Raw genomic sequence first — 21,646 nt, forward strand, 5'->3', positions numbered from 1 at the left:
TTTTTCCAATCTTCTATTGTCCAATTTTGGCAAACCTGTGCGAATGGTAGACTCAGTTTCCCATTCTTAGCTGACAAGAGTAGCACCCAGTGTGGTCTTCTGCTGCTGTAGCCCATCTGCTTCAAGGTTCGATGTGTTGTCCATTCAAGTATGGAATTCTGCATACTTTGGTTGTTACAAGTGGTTATTTGAGTTACTGTTGTCATTGTATCTACCAGCCTGCTCATTCTCCTCTGATCTCAACAAGGCATTTTCGCCCACACAACTTCCACTCACTGGATATTTTCTCTTTTTCGGACCGTTCTCTGTAAACCCTAGAGATGGTTGTGCGTGAAAATCCCTGTAGATCAGCAGTTTTTTAAATACTCAAACCAGCCGCCTGACACCAACAACCATGCCACATTCAAAGTCACCTAAATCCCCTTTCTTCCCCATTCTGATGCTCCGTTTGAACTTCAGCAAGTCATCTTCACCACATCTACATGTCTAAATGCATTGAGTTGCTGCTATGTGATTGGCTGATTTGCAATTTGTGTTAGTAAGCAATTGAACAGGTGTACCTAATAAAGTGGCCAGTGAGTGTATATTATATATATTATAATAACATAAATATTCAAACAAATATTAAACCTGTCTTTAGGAACTCTCAAAATCCTATTTTCCTTGAAAGACCTCCGACTTTCACACTGGAGTGAAAGGGGCCGTTTTTTTCAGGCGCTACACGGGCGCTATTTTTAGTGCTGTAGCGCCTGAAAAACGCCCCAGTGTGAAAGGGGCCTAAGTATGCAATTACATGATTATCTACATTAGAGTTGTATCTGAAATTCTGTTCATAATGTTCTCCATTTGAGGGGTCTATTTTTAAAATTATATTTTTGTGGCAGTATATTAATGATGGCTATATTTTCTTTCATATATTAATTAAAACAAAAACAGCTAATTTTGAAATCTACAAGATTATTACTTTACTTTCTTTTCTCAATGAGGTTTTCTGTATTTTTTTCCAACTGACAGTGAATGTTTTGAATGTCAAGATTGGGGTAGCGTAACAGTTATGTTATTAGATTTGTGCCTATGGCACTTCCCATGAATGATTTTTGCATTACCAGAATAGACGGTTCAAAGCCCAGTGAGACAATGGCATGGTTTTATCCAACAACCCGCCAAGAAGATTGGCCATTAAAGAGTTACATTTGAATCCAAGCTCTCAAAGTCGCAAGTTCCACCCTCTCACCACACAGCAATAATCATGGGAATAAATATTTCCAGCCTGTCTGAAGAACATTATTGTTATCAGAAATTTCAGCCCACAAACTGCAGAAAGCTTTTAAACACTTTCCTCACATTCCTTGGCCTAAATGTTGCAATGGATGCTGGGAGCATAGGGTTTTAATAATGCAGCTGTTCAGATTAATGCTAATAGAATGCAGTATAATCTTGGTGACTGCTTCTAGGCCCAGCACTGTAAAGGGCTCAGCATATAGAAAAAAAATATGTCACAGAAGACTGGATTCTCTGGTTCTACAATGCTGGTGTGAACTATCACAGGTACATGATGTGCATCTGATTTGGTCTCACAGGGCTACATGGGTGCCAGCTGAAGCACCCCACATATCTGTAATAGGGAACTAAGCCGGGTACATGCTATTCATTTTTTTTTTTGTTCAACCCTCCAGGTTGAACGAAAAAACCTGACACCTCCAGTCGGAGTTGCTGTACTAACCATGAGAGGTTAGTTTAGCGATCTCCCCTGCTGAGCTGTTGGTTCAGACAGGGGGATGCCCTCCTGCCAACAGAACACCCCGATCAGTGCTCTCTGCCATTGGCTGAGATCACTGATCGGGAGTTGGTCGGATGCTGGTTTTCCACCTCAGACAGACCGATATACACACAGACCAAATGTAATTTTTTTTGAACCGGCCGTTGTCTCCTGACATTTGCCCTGTGTGTACGGAGCTTTAGGTACAGTACACAAAAGGTTATTATATATATTTTAGATTGTAAGCAGGGTGTTCTATCAGAAAGCTGCTACCCATCAGAAAGTGCAACCTTAGTGACGTTCTGTCGCAGCCATCTTAGTACACCCGCACTCGTCCACACTAAGCCTACAGTCAGAAGGTGGTAAGCGGACATCTTATTACACCTACTGGAGTCTTGCATTTCATGCTTATTTTTACCAGTAAACTCAGCTTATATAGTGAAATACAGTATTTAGAAATCCATCTGACTGTTGTGATGTTGAATCTTAAAATCAGCGGTCAGATAAGCAAACCTGTGAGATCAGCAGGTTTGCCGATGATTTTAAAATTCAACATCAAAACAGTGTCACGGACTTCCAAATTCTGTATTTCAATATATAAGCTCAGCTTAGTGATAAAAATAAGTATGAAATGCAAGACTTAGATGGGTGTAAAAAGATGTCCCCTTGCCCCCCTCTGACTGTAGGCTTATTGCAGACGAGTGTGGGGTGTACCATGATGGCTGCGACGGAATGTCACTTCCGTTGTATTTTCTGATGGGTAGCGGCTTTCTGATAGAACAATGGCTCTCCTTACTCTATTGTATTGAATTGCATTGTATTTGTACTGTCTCTCCTTATTTTGTGAAGTGCTGAGTAAACTGTAGGCGCTGTGTAGATCCTATATAGCATTAATAGTAGTAAAATTGTATACTGATATTATATTATGCAGTCCACAGTCAGCTTCTGCCCTCAAACTAGTGACTAGTCAGTGGACAAAAGCACAGCTCAGTGTGTCTCAGAATTAATGGAGAGGCCTATACAAGTGATATTATTCAAATTTAAAAGAAGATACCTGTTCTGAGATAAATACATGGCTGTCATTGCTGCACTCTTTCTAAAATTGCTCGTTTTCTGGCTGTCATGCTTTATAAACCTCAGATTTTAATACTTTTTGAGCAACTCACCTGGAACAAAAATGTAGCAAGCATACTTGTCCAGGGTCTATTTCTTAGAAAGTATTAAAACTATTCAATCTGGTTGACAGTTGGGCAACTAGGAGAGGTCAGCAGTGGCAGCCTCTGGACCTCAATCAGGGCCAGTTTCCTTTAAAACCCACCTATGTCACACTAGACTACTGTAGCTAAAGCAGACACTCTATTTCCAGCAGGCAGCATTTTTGGATTGTACATTGACAATTATACTAGATTGTAAGCTCTAATGGGCAGGACCCTCTAGTCCCTCCTGTATTGATTTGTATTGTAAGGGTACTGTCTGCCCTCATGGTGTAAAGCACTGCGCAAACTGTTGGTGCTATATAAATCCTGTATAATAATAATAATAATACACATATACAATGTAGCTGAAGAACCAATGTTGTAATCAGTATTACAATCCAGGCAGAATAGTTTATGGTTCAAGACACAGTCAAAGTACATTCTTATCAGTTAAATGAAAATTTTCCGCTTATAGGAAACACCATAGCTCCCAACTGTCCCTGATTTTAAGGGACTGTCCCTGGTTTGGAACAATGTCCCTCTGTCCCTCTTTCCTCCTCATTTGTCCCTCATTTTGGTATGACATATATTAGACATGTGCACAACAAAAAAAAAATTGTATTCAATTTCATTTATGTTTCCGTTGATTCGTAATTTTGTAACGCAAGTTTTTATATTTGGACTCGTTTGTATTTTCGTAACAGTTATATTTTCGTTGATACAAAATGATTCGTAATTCCGTTAGTCTAATTTTCTTTGATTTGAAATGTAAAATTTTGTTAGATAATCATTTTCGGTACACTACTTGTAATTTAGTAATTGTTACTTTTGTGAGATTGCCTTTTTTGTTGATTCGTACTTTCGTAAGTAATAAAGAATAATAATCCTATGCTTGCTTTTTTTTATAAGTCCTGTACTTACTCCAGTCCACTCCCTCAGTCACGAGACCTGACTTGGTCTCCCCAACTGAATTTAAAAAGATTCAGGAATGCAGTGTGACTCAGACACAAAAAGGGTAAGCTGATTGGCTAAAGATATTAAGTAAGATACATCACTTACTAATACACTACCCATTCGTTCTTTTACTGTTTCGGAGTTTCGTATTTTCCCAAGTTTGTCTGTTTGTGAGTTTGTATTTTCATGTGTTCGTTATTTTGCTTATTCAGAATTTTCGTATTTCCTATTTTGGCTCTTTCAGCTATTTGGATGTTCGAATTGATCTAAATGTATGAATAATAACAAATTTGTATGAAAATCTATTCATTATGAACCAAATCGCACATGTCTAACCTATATAACTGTATATAAAATGCACTTTTTAGCTTTTAAAAAGTGTTTACCAGAACTAAACCTTTCATCCAATTTCTAAATTGCTGCATTTGTAAATTTCAAAAGCCAATATAAAGGAATAGTAGTGGTAAAAAAAAAAAACACTAGTAGTAGGTTTAACCAATAATTTCTGTTTGTATAATTCTCCTTTAAAAGGGGTGACAGGGGTGTGTCCTATACCTACATACTTTTGCTAATAGGTGTCCCTCATTCCCATCTCAAAAAGTTGGGAGGTATGCAACATCCATGTAAGCAATGTAAACAAGTTACATATAGGGTCTCTTAAAGTATATGTCAAGGAAAATGTAAAATGTAAATATCTGAAATACATGCACATTTCCCCATATTTAATTCCTTAAAGACCCTGCAAGTACAGAGAGATACCTGATGATCTTCCAGAAATGTGCTTATCTCCTAAGTCCTGTTGTAGGCTGACAGCACAGCTGTTTTGTAGACTAGAGTGTTGTCAGCCCTCCCAATGTCATTTGTAAAACTACTCAACCACTCGCTCTCAGATCTCCGCAATATGAAGGCTAATTGTTCAGAAGTCCAAAATATGAATTAAGAGAGCTGTTTGAGATAACACAGTAAGTGCACACAGGACAACTCTAAATTTCTGACATTAGTTTTTTTTTTAAAACTATGAAACATATAACAAAATTAAAAAATGTGTAATACTGCGCTGTTCCTACAACACTCTAAAGTGTCACAGATCAAAACAAATGTGTAAACCTGCTGCAATTAAAAATGTGAGACACAATATACAAAGCTGGAAAAAAATTAGCCTCGCTGAAAAACATAAATAATAACAAATAAATAAACGAATGTAGCACTGACCCCTGAAGGAGCTGCTGGTTTGATTTGGGCCTGCACTCTGCTAATAAACCCCACTAACTTGCCTCAGTTCTCTTGACACATCTGTGGTGCAATACAATACAGTACAATATAATATAACACAATATACCTGTATTGTCCTCTCGGGATCCACTGGCTCCACCTTCTGGGAGAAAACAATACTCCACACAACAGGGTACTTAACCAAAGTATATTTTACTGTATATATTGGTAAACAGGTGATTACAGCAATTGTAGTGTCATTCCAACATAGAATGACAGGACAATGAATTTTGATCAAAAAGTTATAAACAATATATATATATATATATATATATATATATATATATATATATATATATATATATATATATATATATATATATATATAGGAGATACCCCTACTTTTATAGCTATACTTGAGATCTCACTTAAAGTACTCAGTTTTTAGTCTTCTTGTCTTCGCTAGCAATGATAATTCCTTATAATTTGTAATCCAAGGGTTAAAGTAATTAAAGTTGAGTTAAAGATGATCCTAGTGTTGCTTCCGTAATTATAATACAATACTTGAGATGCGATAGTAAGTAGGCCTTATGCCTGCCTAGTGTCAGTTACTATACTCCTCCTCCATGGGACTATGGATCCCAGCGAGGCCTGTATATAAGTCTGACTAGGTGTAAGGTTTAGAAAATGTGGGCCGCAACCTGCTCACCAACTGGATCAGAAGCTTGGTATGGTAAATTTGGTCTGGTGTTTGCAGCTTGCTCCGTTCCATTTCGATAGGTGGACCTGGTCTTCCGATGCTCAAAGGAGTGTCTCTGGATATTCTCAAACCGATCACTGTGTCTCTGGCACTTCAGGTCACTCACACAATCAAACAGAGTTGCGATTCGCAAGGGCAATAGGCCGCTTCCTCCGGGAGGCCTCTCACAAGTCCTCAAAGGCAGGCCATGCGTTCCCAAGAGACCTAAGATAGCCGCTCGGGGTCCTTTTATGTCCTACCCAGAATGCAGTGCAAGAGAGGGTGTCCATGGGTAGGTCACCTGGCATCCTGGGTAAAAAAAAGTCAACTTTCCAGTGTAAATAACAGTCACTTCCTGTACCAAGTTCAATGCTTTGAAAAAGCAAAAATCATTTAAGTCCACTATCAGTGTTTGGCCGGTAGATGGCGCCAAACACTAAGCCATAGAAACGTCCATAAGCTTCCATTATAAATGATAATACACATTAGTAGACAAGGATACCAGAGCTACACTAAGAAATATGCAAGTGAATCATAAAACAAAACTGATATTGATAATATTGCCAAAATAATGCAAAAAACCTGTGATAAGAAAAATGATACACAAGAGGTGAATATTATTGTCCAAAGGTCCAATAGTTTCCAAAATGACTATGTTCAATATTCCACCAGGTGATGAGTATAATATTCAAATGAAGGGTCATTAGGACTTTATTCAATAGTGACATAACACTGTAGCACACAAGAAATAGTGACAGGGTATGACAGAAAAGGTCCTCCACCACCGAAAATGCTGCCGCTTACCAGATCAATAGATCTCTTTTTAAGGAAATCTTAAAAGCCTGTGGCTCTTTCCCCAGCCCCGGGTCTCTGTATAAGAATGGTAGATTGATCCCTGCTCTTCCGTGCAGATTGGCTTTAATGAATTAAGCAATTGCTTCAGCCGCTGAGGAAAGATGTGACTAATGATGTATATAACAAAATGCTTTCAATGGTATACTTAACAGACTAAAAGGGAGCAAATAAGCAAAGCACATTGCATACGTGCAATGCAATATTAGCAAAACTATGTAGGCATAGGACACAACCCCTGTTACGAGCCCTTAAAAGAGAATCATACAACAAAAAAAAAAAGATTATTTAAACCCACTATTGTTTTTTCTTACCACTACTATTCCTTTATATTGGCTTTTAGTTAACAAATGCAGAAATTTCGAAATTGGATGAAGTTCATGCCTGCATGACTACTAGACTAATGGTGGCATAAGTTGCTGCTTTATTGGTTGTTGTGGGTTTATATAAACCCTAGCAAATAACTTCTTTGCTTCCATTGCTTTGGTAATATACAGCACAATCAGCCAATCAGCCAATCAGGTGTGTTGCAGTGTACGCAGCATTCTGATGAAAATGAGATAGAATGTGCTCTGGGGGACAGAGTCTGTGACATCCTCATGCTGGATAGGAAATTATGTCTCACAGCTTGGTGTAGTGCAAAGCTGATATGTTGGATTCTTAAAGGGGCAAGTTGTTGTTTTTTTGTGCACAGATTTTAGTGCACTATAAAAATGTTAGTGCTTTTATGTTTTTTTTAAAACTTCTCCTTACTGAAGTATAAAATGGTGAGTAACAAAACAAGGCCTATTGGGCATTTCCAGGCCTGATAAATACAATAGCAAACAAACAAAGACACCAAGACAGGTATATGGTACTAATACAGCAGTAAAACAATTCCTCACTCGTGGTAATCATGACACAAGAGAAGTGTGCTAGAGGCATATTACAAATTCACAGAGGTCCCTACAGAGCAAGTAAATACCCAGTATAATGCATGGCTAATTCAGATCATAATATAGTGAAGGACTAAACAGAGCCAAGATAAGGGTGCAAGGGCAATAGGGTAATACACCAATAAAAAGAGAAATAAAACAACCCTATGGAGAATTATGTCCCAGCAGAAAAGTGGTGTCATCAGAATTAACCCAGAGATCCCACACATTTTTCAGTCAACCCCAAGATAGGTATAAAAGGATCACAGAATTAACCAAAAATCTCCAAAAATATATATATGGCACTACAGGTAATTTCCACTTTAGAATAATGGCCTTCCTTGCATAGAACAAAAGAAGGCCCAATGAGGTTCTCATTGCTCTTGCATGGGCCAGAGAATCTACAAGACACAATTGGCAGACTTTAGGTTGCAAAGGCACAGGGTTGGTGGTAAGGTGAGCAATCATTTGAACTACTGCATTTCAGTATTGGCTCAAATGAGGACAGGCCCAAAGCATGTGTATAATCAGCCGACTCGCTCCCACATCTCCAGAAGGTAGAGGAAATACTGATATTCTATGAAGCCTCAAAGACGTAAAATAGATTCTATGTAAAACCATCAACTGTATTAGTATTCCACTTGCTGACACTAATTGTAGGAAGGTGTATTTCCAAACCCTTTTCCTAGTCCTCATCATCCAGGTCCAACACCTCCTCCCACCATTTGGATTGTAGGCGCTCCACACACAGAAGGTTGGAGGGCCTTGGTAGATGTTTGAAAGTGGTTTGGGAAGGTTAGGGTCTCTCAGTAGTGTCTCCATTTCAGAGGAGAAAAGGGTCAGTGGAGAAACCCCAAGCTGTCAGAAATAGGCAAGGTGTACCAGAAGGCACCTGAAAAGAAAAGAGTTAGGAAGGTTAAACTGTAATTTAAGGTGCTCAAAGGATTTCAGAGTGGCCCCTTCACAGATGTGGCCTAACGTTTCAATCCCTTTAACAGCCCAGATAGAGGGATCCAGCGTGGTCAAAGATTCTACACTACTATTTGTTTTTCTATTGTAACTTTGAACTTATTACACACTGAGGGGTTCCACTTTTTTGTTTTTGTTTCTGTTTAGGTGTGGGAACACACAGCATTGCGTAGCTGCGAGCCTTCACCCATCCACTTAGATATTTAAATTTACCAGTATTCCCTGCTATATAGATAGTAGCGTGCTGTGATTATCTTTATTAAATGCCTTAAGGTAGTCCTTAATAGCATGATCCTCACCTGAGAGCCAGACTGGGAGTAAGATCACTCTGTTTATGGCTATCTTTCAATTTAACAAAAGATGCATGAAATAAACATTAGGCTTCTATTTATGAATCTGCTATGCCATCTTATAAGAGCTGGCAATAGTTACTGAATGGAGGTCAGACACACCACCATAATTAATCAATAGGCAATCTTGTTTGAGTTTATTTGCGCAGAAACTAGAGTTGCATATGCAGGCATGCACAAAGTGCCAGTTCTACCCTGTTAGGACAGTATCTACCAACCAGAATAAAACATTTTTTTTCTAGAGATTGAAAAGACAGGGGTCCATACTGAGGTTTCAAGGAGTTCATAGACATCAAAATCATTATCCAATTCTATCAAAATCATTGAGGTTGATTCATAATCATCGAATCTATAGCTACCTAATGAATGATTCCATTGAGATTCCATTGACAATGCATTACAATACAACCACAACTTCAATCCTTACATCCCAGACAAAAGCTAATGATAAAAATCTAGTTCTGTATGTAATATGCTTGCAATACTATAAAATAGAAATTTACATTTACATTTATAAGAAATGCAATTGATACAATAGTTATTGAACATGTAGAAGTAAGATTCATACTTACTGGAAGAGGCTGAGCAGAGACAAATAAGCAGCAGCTTTCCCTGTTAGAATCCAGTCTGATATCTATTGTACATCACAATCTTAACAATGCCAGCAGAGGCGTGGAGCTGGCACCATTCTCTGCCCATTATGGATCACACCCTGAGCCACGTGGAAAACGTTAAGCAGAAAGACTTCAGTGATGGAATATAGTGATGTACCATTTACTACAGCATCTAGTATCTCCGGCTTGCATCTTTGTATCAAAGCAAACACAAGCCATATGACTGCTATCGCTGTGTTCACCAACCATTCCCCATAGAATATTGTGTAGATAAATATACATTTTAAAACCCATTAACGAGAGAACCTATTGATTTCTTTAAGTAAATCTGTGAAGATAGAAGGAATCTGGAAGCTGCCATTGCTGACTTATTTTTAAAGTTGAGGCCCTGGGACTATCATTCTGATCCTAGCTTTGATTAACTAGTAAGTTACTGAACTAAGAATGCCTATCTGACAGCTTCCCTGAAAATGTCAAAATGATATTTTCAAAAAAACACATGAGAATCATTATTAGTGGACACCAACGTAACATAACTTACAAAATTTCTGCTAAATCTAAAAGATAAAACTGCATTGAGTTAATAAATAAAGTTATGTGTACAAAAATGAGGTCTTGGGGCTCACTCACATAGGTACTGTGGCCTGTACAGTGTGAATCAGTGTTTTTTTTTAATGTGGCTATTGCTGTGTACAGGCAGCCCGTGTTATGCTATGCGGACATAGCAGCTGTAGGAACGAAGCCACAGGTCCTAATTTGACAGGTGTGGATGCATGTGTACAGCCCTGAACACAGTGTGCATTCAGGGACACTCACCTGTACCTGTACACTTATCAAATTAGGATGTGCAGCTGTGTTCATATAAAAAAACAGGTGGTTCCAGCCGCACAAACAAATCACTTATTCACACTGTATGGGCCAGAGAACCAGTGTGAATAAGTCTTTAATTAAAAAAAAAAAATTGAATTTTAGAATTTAGACCAGGGGTCTTAAACCCCAAAATCTCTCCTTTGAGACAGAGAAAGATCCTGCTGCACCGATTCCCCTGCTGTCTGGGCCCTGTGTGCCTAGGCCCCCTGCAGGAGGCCCAAAGGTACACCCCCCGTTGGTGGCCCTGCACTGAACTGAAACAAGCATGCAACCAGTGTTGTCTGTTAACCATAACTTATTCCAGGTCAGTGATACACTGGATCAGGATGACAGCTTGAGAGCCTGAACCTTAAAAATTGGTCAATAATGGCAATTCCCTGTACTTTTGTTCTCATGGGTTCCATTTTCATGGCTGGCCATACATGAGAAATAGTTTGTTTCTCAACAATCAGATCACTGGAAGATCCTTTGGATTTCTCTGTTATGTTACGCCTGTCCAGGATTTGTCAGTCTCATGGAGATTAAATAAAGGCACTGGATGATTTCTGCACTAGCAGCATAGAAGACCCGTAATCTGCCAAATAATTCCAATCCATCTGCTTTAGCTGACATACAGTACGTAAAACTATAGAATTGTTTACAGATGATCATGCGCTCTATAGATGCTATAATCACCTATCGTGCATATCCACTATATAGTAGGCGAGGTTGAAAGCATTACCCATTTAAAGTGGAGTTAAAAAAAAATGAAGAAAACAAAAATGTAACATGTAATATAGTATGGACATTAAAGAGGAACTGCAGTCTGCTCACATAAGTTGTAATAAAAACATCTTTGCCATTCTGAAGCTTCCCTCCTACCAGTTTGCATATTATTTTATTTATACTGTGATTCTGTACTTGCCAAATATGTTGCAGAAATCTCCCTCCACTAAGTCTGGCTGCATCCATTTTAACTGTGGGCAGCTGAAGCTGTTGCCTGTTCACTTCCTGGATTTATACAGACACATCTCCAGCTGCTTTCATTGGCCCTCTTATGACTCATCCCCACTCCCTTCCTTGAGAGAGAGCTGTGCAAGATGTTATGAGCCTAGGCTAATGGCCAGACAAGAAACAGGAAGTGGGCTATATAAGGTATTTACTGGCATAAAAAAATGTTTTACTATCCAAAGTTAAAACAACAAGGGCAGAAGATTTAATAGATGGAAAGATGAAAAAATGACTGAAGGTCTGCTTTAAGGCCCATTGGTGCTTGAGCACCTGCTCTTTACACCTGCTTCCTCTAGTGCCCCTTGCCCAGGGTTAGCCTTAGGGGTGAAAAGCATGTACTTTGGTGCCCTTAATGTAAAGAGGTGCACGTGTAAAGGGGAGCATACTGCTTTGTCTAGAATTTAAAGGGGTGCAAAGTGTGGCGCACTCTATATTTAAGGTGGTTGGCAGGGAGCGTTAAGTGATAGGGAGCAGTGATGGATAGTATTGTTTGCTGATTGTATTTACGGTGTATTCTGCAAAATGCTACATGCACAGTGGGTCGCTCTGCGGGGCATTGGTGGTGGTGATGGTGGTGGGAGGGAGGAGTGCATGTTGCTTACCGAGTACCCAGTAAGCTCTTTCTCTTTTTCATGTATTCGTTTGTATTACGCCACTGATATTGTTCTGGAGATTGCATTTTTTTTCTTTGACCACCTGTGTTTGAAGAATTCTATGGACACCAATGTGAAACAGTACATAATTTATTGCAATCAGGTTAAAAAAAAGTATGGAAAACTGCAAAAAGAATATGGCTTTTAGTATATAATAGTGGTCAGGGCATTCTTATGAGACACCTATCCAGAACAGAGTTGTGTCTGTGCTTCTAGCAAGGATGGCAGGTTTTTAGAGGAAGTTTTTTTTATAGGAATTGCACGTCAGCATACACAGCTGCTTGGAGACAGCACAAAACAGAAAATTGAATATCAAATACTTACCGCAATTTTCCTTTCCTGACGAGCTCTATGTCAGCCACTTCCGGGTAAGGCCCCGCCCACCCCCATGCTATCAGAACCTAACTCATAAATTTGACCCCCATGCCCTGAATGGCGTTATGCAACTAGAACTTTGTCCATAAGGTGGGAGTCTGCGCTGACATGGAGCTTGTCTGGAAAGAAAAATTGTGGTATTTGATAATCAATTTTCTGTTTTCCTGACAGCTCCATGTCAGCCACCTCCTGGAAATAACTAGATACAAGGGTGGGATGCTGTTATATCAGTTTAGTTATGACCGTCGACCACAGAAATGATAGTTTTGCCAAACTCCACTGTAGTCAACATTAACAGGTCAACACAGAAGTGCGAGATAACATGTGCATGGATGACCAGGTTGCTGCCTTGCATATGATTTCTGGAGATATCCCACATGCAGCTGCCCATGACATTGAAACACTCCTCGTGGAGTAAGCCATTATTCTCTCTGGAGGTGCCAACCCCTTATCCTTGTATGTCATGGAAATTGTCTTTACCATCCAGGTGGCGATAATTCTGCTGGAGGCTTTGTATCCCTTTGCATACGCCGTCGGAAATCCTGAACAGGGCGTCCGATCCTGACGCCAGAGGTGGCCTCCGTGTACCTTTTTAGTGTTCTGCCCATGTTCAGTGGGCTGACTTCTTGTACGTCATGCTGGAAATAGGTCGGCAGCACTATATCCTGACTTAGATGGAACTTGGGAATGAAGTCTGGCATCAGCCTTAGAATGACCCTGTCTGCCCCAAAGGACATGTGGGGCTCTTTAACCCTCAGAGCCGCAAATTCTGAGACTCTCCTGGCCAAAGTAATTGCGACCGGGAAAGATGTTTTCAGCATCAAGTCCCTTAGCGGTGCCCCTTGGCCGGACCTGGGGAGGCCAGAAAGTTCAGAACTGGTGGCAAGTCCCACTTGCAGGCACTCTGGGGGTCCTTAGTTTCACTACAACCTTGAAGAACTGGATTGTCAGGTTGTTAGAAGTCCACCTAATCCCCATGAACGCAGAGATGGCAGAGACTTGGCCCTTGAGTTTACTTACACTTAGTTCCATTTCCAAGACCTTCTGTAGGAATCCAATAATGTGACAGGCTTTGAGTTCTTACAACTCAAGTTCTACCAATGCTGCGTACTACGGGAACTTTTTCCAGCTTCTTTTGTAGACGCTATTTGTGCTCCTCTTGCAAGCCCTCATAAGGGTCTGTAAACTTCCATGGAGCATTTAATTTATGAGCCTCTGCCTTTCAATATCCAGACTGCTAAGCTGAGTCTCTCTGGTGCTCGGTGCAACACTTGTCCCTGGCCCAGGAGATCTGGCCTCGCCGGTAACATACGAGGCGCCCTGGCACTCAGGAGCAAGGGATACCACAGGCGTTTGAGCCAGTCAGGAATTACTGCCAGCACTGTGATGTCTTCCCTTCTCAGTCTGTTCAGAAAAGGCAGTATCAGAGGTCAGTCTCTGTGGTCAGTGCATCCACAAGGGTTGCCCGAGGGTGAACCGCTTTTGTGCAAAATTTGGGGAGCTTTGCATTGGCCGGAAATGCCGAAGAGGTCCACTTCGGGCAGAAAGGACCCGGCTACCAGCTCCCTGAACACTGATATCAGTAGGGACCACTCGTTGTTCTACATTGCGGTCCTGAACAAGCAGTCTGCCTGGAGGTTGACTTGCCCAAAGTAATTATACCGCCGGGAGGCAAAGCAGATTTTCCTGGGCCCAGTTCCTTATGGGTTCTACCTCCTCCTGGTGGGACTGATTCTGCGTGCCTACCCGCGTCTTGATATAAGCTACGGCTGTTACATTGTCCATCTTCAGGAGGACTGAGCCACCACGGATTATCTGGGCAAAGGCAGCCAGCATACTTTTTCAAGACAGGATCCCTTTATAGTAAGTCTAAACAATGTGCTTGCATTGAGATGTTTTCTCCTTCCTCTTCAATTTACAACACTTTACACAAGGATAAGGTTATATTTATTTAATCATGTGGCAATCATTTTAAAATATAATTGAACTCAGCTATAAAAAGCTGCCACCTTCAAGAAAATAAGAATCCTTATTCTGGTGTGCTATCTTTTACTAACCTGTTAGTTATCTCCCTAACTGAATTGAGGAACTTTACAATCAAAGCTAAAGCTCGGCTGAGCAACAGAAATCCATAGATTCCCTCATTTATGAATGTAGCACCCTGCCCTAGGATGGATAGATTTGGTTTTTGGCTTGGCTGTACCAGGCTGAGCAGCAGTTAATTTTTTAGGTCTTTTTAGGTCTATCGCTAAACCTAGGGGGGTTGATTGCTCATGCCTGCCTCTGGAGGAAACTTACAGAAATTGAGTAGAATGATCAATCTCTGGGCTATGAATATTTTTCTCAGCTCAGCCAATCCCTGGGAGGGGGGTCCAGTAGGTGTGGCTGGGGAGAAGATAATGTTTGGGAGGGCCTGTACAGAGCTCTCTATCTTCTGGGGCTTCTGCCCCTGGGAGGAAGCCTGTGTTACTGAAGAGTTGTTGTTATCAGGCCTCAGCATGTGCCTGAAGAAACCTGGATTAAGGATGCTACCTTAGGAAGTTGGGTTGGAGAAGGCCCCCTTTTACTGAAGTGTCGCAGAGAAGCAGATTGGGGAGCTGTCTCTGTACATTGAGAGTATGAAGGTTTGCCTAGAGCTTGACAGCCTCCGACCAGCCCCTGACCTGGAGAGACCTGTTTATTTCCAGCACCCCCCTCTGAGGGTTAGCTCTACACATGTAACCACTTCCAGACTGGCCTTTTCTGGCACTTTTTTTTTTTTACATGTAACAATCAGTATTTTATTTTTTGCTACAAAATTACTTAGAATCCCCAAACATTATATATTTTTTTTTAAACAAAGGTCCTATATAAATTTGTGGGTTTTGTAATTTTTTTTATATCACACAGTATTTGTGTAGCGGGTTTTCAAATGCAATGTTTGGGGAAAAAATACACTTTTTAAGATGTTAATGCAAAAAAAACACAATACATAACCCAACTTTTTTGTAAAATATAAAAGACGATGTTACGCCGAGTAAATAGAGAACAAACATGTCACGCTTTAAAATTGTGCAAGCCCGTGCAGCTGTGACAAATGACATAAATGTTATAATCCATAGGCAATGCTTTAAAAGCCTTTACATGTTACCATTATAAGTTTGCAGAGGAGGTCTGATGCTAGAATTACTGCCTATGATTAACACGGTCATCTTCATGGTGATAATTCACATATGTGGGACGATCGCTGTTTGCACTGTTATTTTTTATTTTTATTTTTTTACACTGTTGCTTTAAAAAGATAAAATTATTTGATCACTTTTATAAATGTCACAAGGAATGTAAACATCATTGTGACAGCAATAGTCATGTGACAGGTACTCTTTAAGGAAAGATCTGGGGTCTAGAAGACCCCAAAATTCATCCTCTGCATTTAAAAGCATTCAAAAAGATCAGTGTTTTTAGATGCTTTTGATTCTTTAAAGTTGGCGCTGTTGACATCAGGGTAAACCAGAAGTGATTTCATGTCATCACTTCCAGGTTACTATAGCGAACAGCCAATCAAATCCAATCCTGGCTTGGGTCTCTCGGTGGGACAGGAGAGCCTGAACAAGCCCTGGAAGGCAACAAGGGGGGAGGGATCAGGCATCATCCCAGTATGACCACCGAAAATCCAGCGACATACAGGTACGTCATTGGTAAGGAAGTAGTTACACAATGTGGATGGACACATTTTCCCTGCCAGCTATTGTAATTTGACAGCTGGCTCTTGTGGCTCTTGTGGCTGTCAGAATATTGGAACAGTTACTGCAGTTGATTATCTGCAGTCACTGTTCGCCAACTTTGACAGGCTTCTGACAAACATTTTCGATTTCTCAATTGGAATTTGTCAAGCCAAGTAGGCGTCAGCAGGACCAGCTTTAAGTACACAGAATGCTCTTACACCCCATATGCCCAGAGCGGTCTTAATAAGTGGGCACACCTGGGTACTGCCCAGGGGCCCCAGCTACATAGCGGGCCGCTGCACTTTACCCAAAGCAGCTGGCCCTTGACTCCTGGAAATGTGGTGCCCCATGATGGCACTGAGAGTGATGGATACACAGGGGAGGCAGGCTGGCAGCAAAGCGCCATGCTCAGCCAGCAGGGAGGGGTAGGGCCGGAGTGCCAGTGATGCTCTGACCCCTGATGCAGCTTGAATGCTCAGGACTCAGGGGCAGAGGGGTAGGAGCTGGAGTGGGAGCTGCTGAGTTGACAGCACTGAGAGCCCACCTGCGGAAGTAGCATTGTGGATGGTGTCATGGTGAGCCCAGCTGTCCAGCACTGTTTGCACTGAAGGGCTTGGAATGCCCGGAGGGATGCTCCCTCCTCTGCCCCTCTGTCTGCCTGCTTGATTGGCATAGGGGAGTCCAGTGCTGGAGGTGGGCACAAGTTCACATGTTTAGCCACGTTTGCATGTCGCGTTTAATGGCGTTTTGCAGCGTTCGCATCTAGGAGCATTTATTTAAGATAACATCATAAGACCATCACAAACCACAAAAACAGTATTATTTAACTATTTCAGCCATTCTGTGAGAGAGTGAGTAGCAGCAGCTGAGAGAGCAGCAATGTATTTGTATCTACCTCAATTTCGGTGCTTTTACTAATGATCCCATAATGAGCATATGCGAGGAAATGCTCCTGACGTTGCTGTTGATGAGGCTGGAAAGACGTCAGAAACTGCGTGCAAGGACCAGAGTTCAACTGGTTCAAATCTAACAACATATAAGTCTAATTCCAGTTCTACTTTGGCTAACAGCAATGCTAGTGGTGTATTGGATTGGAGTGTTTTTTCATCATTTGCTATAATTTTTAAGTTTTTTAATGTAAAAAAAATAGGGCACCTTTAAAAACACTTCAAACTAAATCGCGTTTAAACGCCTGTACCGTATTTATTTTATACTCAGTCTTACCGATTTTATTCTACCATATTTTAACTTATGTATTCTGCTGTATAAGGCCAAACTAGGGTATAAGGCTGTTCAAACTAGGACTGTTACTGATTAAAAATTTCGTGTTTGATTAATCATTTTTTGTTAATCGATTAATCGACTAATTTCAATTAATTATAATGCACATACAGATCAAACTACTTTTAGCTGATCTCCTTGCATTGCGACTCTGCATTAGTCAATGGTAAATGTGGTATACACTATATACAATCACCCGACACTAGTTATTTTCCAAAATCCATGACTTAACTTCACAGTTCACACAAATACGTTTTAAATTCAAACTGTAGCACTGACGTCATTTTTTTTCCCACAGTAGTGTGACAATCCCTCCACCTCCGGTCTAACTAATCACTCTCACCTTATGGCATGGACCCCTGTGCAAACAGGTGGTCATTCAAGCGCGTATCAAAAGGGTTAACATGGACCATAAACTTCTCTCACGTCTCCTTAGATCTCAGCAAGGACACCAGGTCATGGTTAGAAATAAAAGATCTAAATGTTCACCGCTTAAGTATAAGATTAAATTTTTGTGTTCAAACACAAACTACTCACATAAAGATGATAAAAACACAGCATGTAAAACCGACAATCGTGCTAGTTCTGTAGGGCAGCAGTCACCAGACTCCTTCCCTTCCTTAGCAGGCGGAGGCACTTGGGGAAGGGCAGGGAGAGTCCGGTGACCTCGATGTCTGTGATGTCACTGGATCTCAGACAGAACTCCCTGAATACCTGGAAGCTGGTGGAGAGGTGAGTACTGATCAAAAGAATTTTAATCGATCAAAAAAATTAATGATTAATCGAGGAATTAATCTTTAATTTCCACAGCCTAGTTCAATCCGTTATTGGGCAGGCTGAATGTACCAAGTTGATTGATCGATCGACTTGGGTACAACCAGCCTGCCACATCCTCTTACAATTATCACTGTCTTCTGGTGGGGACAGCTTCCCCCGTCGGGAGAAAATTGCTGATTCCTCTGTCCACACTGTCTGTGTTGATGGGGGAATCATGCAAATTTTTTTCCTGCAACCTGTAGTTTCAGGAAAGAAATTTGCACCGTCTATGGCCAGCCTAACTCTAGATTGTCAGGCAATGATCCTCAATAAATATTTCACTGGCCAAAAAAAATCAAAAAGGTGATAACTAATCTAATCGAAGATTTCCTGAAAACTTCAGTGAGAAGTGTTTGTTTAAAATGTTATGTGTGCAATAAAACAATCCCCGTGTCATCAGGAAACGTTTGTGATCTCGGCTTGCTAAGGAAGATGTTAAGTTCAGTTTTGCAGAACATACTGTACCTAGTGTACAATTTACAGTGAAATAATATTTAGCGAGGAAAGGAAGGTTTGTCGCCAGCAGCTAACAGCAACAGCAACACACATATGTACATTCTTTCAGCAGTAATAGTAGATAGGAAATTACACTAAATTAAACAACATAAATATTGAACAGCACTGTATAATTACAGTTATGTAAACTGTTAGCACTCTTACTTTAGCTCTCTAGCTCTGGGTCATGGTTCACAATCCCAACAAAGATGCCAGCTACATGGAGTTTGCATGTGATTATCTCTGGATTACCCTGTTCTCTCCCACAATTCAGTAGTATATTGGTTGGTAAAATTACCCTATATATCTGTGTATGTGGTAGGTAAATTAGGTCACCATTGTCTTTGGGGGGCAGAGACTGGTTTGATAAACTGTAAAAATTGCATATGTTTTATACAACATAATATATATACATGACATAATATATATATGTTAGCTCTATAAAAATACTGGACATGATTACAACATTTATTGTCTTACACCAGTTGTTTAATTATACATTAATTTAATTAAAAATTAAAAATTAAGTGATAAAGGCTCTGATGAGCTCAATGAAATTGTGTAACATTAGGTAAAACATTATGACTTAAACTGTATCTAAACCCAAAACCAAAAATGTTAAATATTGCAGATTACTAGTCCTTCATGTGGTAGTCACATTTGTTTTCTTTTTTAATTTAGTTTTGTTTTGTATTCAATTAGTAATTCTGCAAATAAACTAATTCCTGCTGCATTGCTCCTCCACTGCATCTTTGGAGGGAGCCATGGTTGTCCTGGCTACATTGTTTCTCCACTGCATCTTTGGAGGGAGTCACAGTTGTCCTGGCTACATTGTTTCTCCACTGCATCTTTGGAGGGAGCCATGGTTGCCCTGGCTACATTGCTCCTCCACTGTAACTTTGGAGGGAGCCATGTTGTCCTGGCTACATTGTTCCTCCACTGCATCTTTGGAGGTAGCCATGGTTGTCCTGACTACGTTGTTCCTCCACTGCATCTTTGGAGGGATCCATGGTTTTCCTGGCTACATTACTTCTCCACTGTAACTTTGGAGGAAGGCATGGTTGTCCTGGCTACATTACTCCTCCACTGTAACTTTGGAGAAAGGCATGGTTATCCTGGCTACATTGTTCCTCCACTGTATCTTTGGAGGGAGCCATGGTTGTCCGGGCTACATTAATCCTCCACTGCATCATTGGAGGGAGCCATGGTTGTCCTGGCTACATTGCTCCTCCACTGCATTTTTGGAGGGATCCATGGTTGCCCTTGCTTCATTGTTCCTCCACTGTACCCTTAGTTGCTGTCCTGATATGGATTACAAACATGCCCCATATCTCCTCATCTTCATTACATGGGGGCAGGGCTGTTAGTAATTTACAGAAGATAGCTATGAAGAAAGATATTCTTCATTGCTGCTCACAGGGAGGAGCACAAACACTGCTTTTCTGGTAAGATCAATAGGTATTCGTACTTGCTGAAAATGTTCTTAACTTGAAAAAAAAATAGAAAAGGAATGCAGCCATCACATCTAAGGACTGTAAGCTGCTGTAATATTGCAGTTTTGTTCTTGGCTTTGGTTATCCTTTAAGGTTAGGTTTGACCAGTTGTTATAGGTATTGCATGACTACTATATGTTATAACAGCTCTTTGCAGTATCCTATTAAATTAACCTAGTAGCATTTCTCACCTTTGAAGCTGAACGCCAAGGGTGCAGAGAGCGATTCCTCTGTTCACCGCACAAAGCCGAATCTCTTCATCAGGGAGTTAAAGAGGGAAGTGCCGGGTGTCTCTGTCAACAAGAAAGTGTTTGGTTCTGCTAGCACAGGAGATTTGCCTATGTTTGCATTGTCATATCTCTTTGAAAATCTCTAGCCAATCATAGTTCAGCTGGTCATCTCACTCAATATACTCAAATTGGATGAAAATCATCTATTTGTCCATATTCAAACCAGCAGCACAGAGAGTTGCAGTGTCCTCTCACGTTTCTTTGCTGCCAATAGGCAGCCCAACATCCCACCGAGATTGATTTTTCAGAAAGTGCCCATTTCAAACAATCAATAATTCATAATGATAAATACATTGCGGAAGTCACTGCAAGGCTGTCTAGAGAAGAGCTGAAGCATATTTATATCTATGATATTTTAGAAGTAAACAGATTAGGATCACAAGAATACAGAGTTTTATCTTGATGTTTTCTGGAGAACTGGTAAGGTAAAGAGCACCAGAAATCTAGTAGTAAATACCATTCAGTGGAGGAGGGCAGGGAATGTACAGGGCCATATGAGTGTTCACTGTACTGTGAGGGTAATGGTTACTATTGGGATTGTAACCCCTGGGAGTCCAGCTCAGAATATAATTCAAGTATGTTTGTCAAGATTGTTTCCTCTCATTGGTTTTATAAAAGCATCACCATGATGAATTTATTAGCTACAAACTCATCATGCCATTAAAGTTGTCATCTTTTGGGGCATTTGTCTGGGTGACATAATTAAAGGAAAAATACATACCTTTTAATCATTTTATTTTAATTGTTTAGGGTGAAATGTTCTATCTTTAGTTCTGTTATGTTTGTATATTGCCTATTATACAAATGTCATTAATACAGAGTGCTCCCATGCTTCAAAATGAGCAGTGCATGTATGGGTTTGGTTACTTGGTTTGTCTAATGGGAAAGCCAAGCATTTTGCTCCTGCAGGCTGAAGACAGAATAAGATACAGTGGTGGCTAGTGCATCAGTCGGGGGGTGGCAGACAGACCTGACCAAAGACCCCCACACTAACCTCCCCCCCGTTGCTCGAGCCCGCCATCGCACACCATTGACAACACCACCCACCCACTCCGGTTGCCGGCTTGCCCTCTTCAGCCCTGCACTTACCCTGCAGGTCACGGCTGTGGTGGCGGCTTCT

The 21,646-nt window shown here is 40.6% G+C and overlaps 1 protein-coding gene across 2 annotated transcripts in view; it reads right to left on the reverse strand.

Moving 5' to 3' along the window:
• The window catches only part of AVIL (advillin), a 70,274-nt gene extending 49,580 nt beyond the window's left edge, over positions 1-20,694 (reverse strand). Inside the window, exon 1 of one of the 2 annotated variants that reach the window (XM_077483662.1) lies at positions 20,428-20,694. The gene's annotated coding sequence lies outside the window, so the exon portion shown is untranslated. Of the gene's footprint in view, positions 1-9,517; positions 9,720-20,427 lie in introns of those variants that run through there. The other variant, XM_077483663.1, reaches the window with a different exon arrangement.
• Positions 20,695-21,646: the final 952 nt, after the last annotated feature.

Source organism: Lithobates pipiens, unplaced genomic scaffold (genome assembly GCF_037356315.1).
Source record: "Lithobates pipiens isolate NorthernLeopardFrog02 unplaced genomic scaffold, aLitPip1_a1.2 Scaffold_16, whole genome shotgun sequence".
Lineage (NCBI taxonomy): Eukaryota > Metazoa > Chordata > Amphibia > Anura > Ranidae > Lithobates > Lithobates pipiens.